This window comes from Conger conger, chromosome 2 (assembly GCF_963514075.1).
Source record: "Conger conger chromosome 2, fConCon1.1, whole genome shotgun sequence".
Taxonomy (NCBI): Eukaryota; Metazoa; Chordata; class Actinopteri; order Anguilliformes; family Congridae; genus Conger; species Conger conger.
This window is the reverse complement of record NC_083761.1, coordinates 61,911,077-61,914,692: the sequence shown is the minus strand read 5'-3', so window position 1 is coordinate 61,914,692 and position 3,616 is coordinate 61,911,077.

Genomic DNA, 3,616 nt, shown 5'->3' with positions numbered 1-3,616 from the left:
CTCTCCCCGTCCCTCCCTACCTCCCTGTGAACCTTAATTGTTGTCTTTCTGTGATTTACTTTTTTGTGTATCGGTATTTTTAGTTTGCTAGGTAAGCAGTGTTTGGCTAGTTAAGTTTGGTCACTTTTGCTTTGTTGTTTGTTTGTTAAAATTTTATTAAAAAATAGGCCCTGGTCCTTACCTTTGTTGTACAGGTAGCAGTTGAAATTGTACTTCCCTCTAGGGTCTTTCAGCGCACTTATCCCTGGTTATGGGTATGCACTTTGTTGTACGTCGCTCTGGATAAGAGCGTCTGCCAAATGCCATTAATGTAATGTAATGTAATGTAATGTAATGGATTGGCTGCAACAAAAACCTACATAATTAGAGAACCTCTGGCTTGACCTAGCGCAGGCAGCTCCCTGTATAAACAGGCTTGGCAAAGGCAATGATAAACACATAGGCTGATTACCAGTCTACGTACTTAACTGTGTATTCCAGTAAGACTGTCCATGGTCCTGAAGGCCTCCTGGTTTTGGGAGCCTCCTGGTTTTGGGTTTTTTCATATAATTTTCACTTTCAGAACCAACATTAAACCATCCTCCCCTTCCACAAAGCTGGCAGCCTAACTACATTTTAGTATTGTGTGCAGGGCTTTAAACTAACGTTTTAGCTCACCAGCCGCTGTGGCAAGTGGTTGTCCAAAGTCACTAGCCACTGAGAATTTTCACCAGCCAATTGCCCCCCAACCCCCACCACACAACTGTGTCTATACTAGTTCAACAGCAGCAGATTGGCCACATTTCATGTCAATCAAATGTACCTGAAGCCGTAGAGGGAAGAGGAATGAAAATGGGAAGAATCAAAATTTGAACTGATGCATTTTTTCAAATGACATGCGATCTACCAGCATGACCTCTGCGATCGATGCATTGGACACCCCGGGTTTAATGGGTTGGGTTATTCCTGTGGCAGTTTGAAAGCTCTTGGACTTGGGGCCAGATTGCCACCACTAGCATATGCTGGAATTACAGGATGCAGGACGTCAAAGGGCTTAATGGGCAGTTAATCATTCATGCACATACATAAACATATAAAGTCTAAATCTACATATAGATACTTTAATTTCCTTTTCCTGGCTTGACATAATTGAAAACTCCATAAAGTGATGAGCTGCCTTTGGTGAGTAATTCTGTTTGCTGGAAACCTGCCTAACTTTATGAATGCATAGTTTATCAGGCAGCCATATAAACGCCTTTAATGTATCATTTTAGGGGAAGCTGGAATATTATTTAACTCACATGTGGTCAATATGCAAAGAAGTTACATATAAAAAAAATGTGTGTGGCCAAAAGTCACAATGGCCATTCTTTTAGCAAGGCAGATATTACTGGAACCTCATGTTCAATGATAGTTGGTCATAAATCGTTCAATGATTTATTACATATAGAAACACAGCATTATTTTTTTATTCTGCATCCTAGACAACGCCTGAAACATATAATCCTGTGTGCATGTGTATTTGTTCATCAACTGCAATCATTAAAATAATATATGAAAATGATATTGGAATTTTAGTTTTTTTCCTACTAGGGCAGCTTTGAATTTTGTGCGTTTTGTGTTTATCAGGATAGTGGGACAGGAAAAATGGAGATTATGGAAACAGATTAAAGAAATGTTTCTGATGCTAAGAAATGCCAGAAATATTTATTTTCTATTAGGAGACCAGGGGATATGTTGACTTTTACTTCTACTTCTTTCTATAAATAATATTAACAGATTGAACATTGGTTATGTTTCGATTCAGGACTATTTGCCATCTAAAATGTGCTACTGCTTGGTATTGTATGCCTTTGCCTTGGTTTCATGCTTATGGGTTTTCATAGTTAACTAATGGTACATTAGCCCTTTAAAACATTGCAAGTAGCTTCTGTCTCTGGTTTAAGAGTATTGTTAATCTGGTTTATGTCACTGTTTATCATTCTCCTAATTTTACTTGCAACTTAAGACACTCTGATTAAGGCTAATGTAATACATTGTAATTTATCATAATAATTTGGATAACATCCTCTGTATGTACTGAAAAGCATATGTCCAATAATAGAAGGATGTTCCATGAATCATATTAGACCACGGTTTCCTTAGGTCATTGCTATTTCAGCTACTGTATCACATGGTAGTCTGCTATATGGTGTTACAAGCTACTGACAGCTAGCCACAATAAAATATCTACCTAGTTGTTTCAGTTGGTGGGTGAGCTTCATCATCTTGGGGATGTAGGCAGGGTTGAGAATGGGTGTTTTTGATTGTAAACACAGGAAGGAAGCAAGGAAAGAAATCCTGCATAGTATGCCTTTAAGCTTGTTAATTGTCTCTAAATGGCATTAATTGGTATTTCAACAAGATTATTCAGGAATAATGACATGAATGTTTGATCTTTAAATAAATGTTCTCACATGTTTTATGCTGGTAAGATTAAGACATTTTGGATGGACTTGACAGAGTTTCATAAATGTTCAGTTCCCTCCAATAGTATTGGAACAGCAAGGTCAATTCCTTTGTTTTTTATGAACAGTGAATACAATTGAGTTCAATTTCAAAATATGTGCATGAGATGACAGATCTGAATTTCAGCTTTTATTTCCAGCATTATTTCCAGTGAAGGGAAAAACCCCCGAAACAAACAACAACTGAAAGAGGCCGCAGTAAAAGCCTGGAAAAGTGTCACAAAAGAAGAATGCAACAGTTTGGTGATGTCAATGGGTCGATGTAGTTATTGCAAGCAAGGGATATGCTACAAACTATTATGTGTTATTTACTTTAATTTACATAAATACTCTGTTTCAATACTTTTGCTCACCTAAAAATTGGGTGGTATGATACCAAAGAGGCTATGTTGTAAGCAGTTTAACACATCTAGGTGTAAATACCAGGAAATAAATGCTGAAATCTCTTCTGAGATCTATTTATCTTCATCTTTTTATTTAGTGTATTGCAAAAACAAAGGAATTGGCCTTGCTGTTCCAATACATTTGGAGGGGACTGTATATTAAATCAGTATGTACTCTTAGTTAATGCTGTGATGTGAGCCTGCTCTCCACAGAGAGTTAAGTGGTGGTGGCCCCTTTAGCTCTTCTGCTGAGATTACTGTGTAACAGAAGCAAATTCAGGCCAATGGCTCTCCTGCTCACTTCATTAGCAATGGAGAATCACACATGCCAACTTGCCATCACAATTCAGGAGGGAGCTGTGCTCTCCCTCCTTTTCTGCTCATTTTCTCTTCCTGTGGTTCTCTCTAACATGAGCGCTGCCACAGCTCATTTCCCAGCAGTCAGAAACAGGGCAGCTCAGCCTGGGAGACCTGCCGCGGAGGGTGTGTGAGGGCACACAGGAGGAGCAACGGGAGGGAAATAAGACCGCATCTGCGGAGGGTAAAGACGTGGATGAAAGTGTAGCTCAGTTTTTTCCTGGCTTCAAAGTGCCATGGACAACATTCTGAAAGAAATAAGCGCTGGTCTCCAAACCCACCATTCCCTTTCTTCGGGCTGGAAAACATTATGAAGATAGACATGAACTACATGTGTACAAATTAACCGATTAATTCTGTCAGATTTACCACCAAAACAGTAGAAGACCG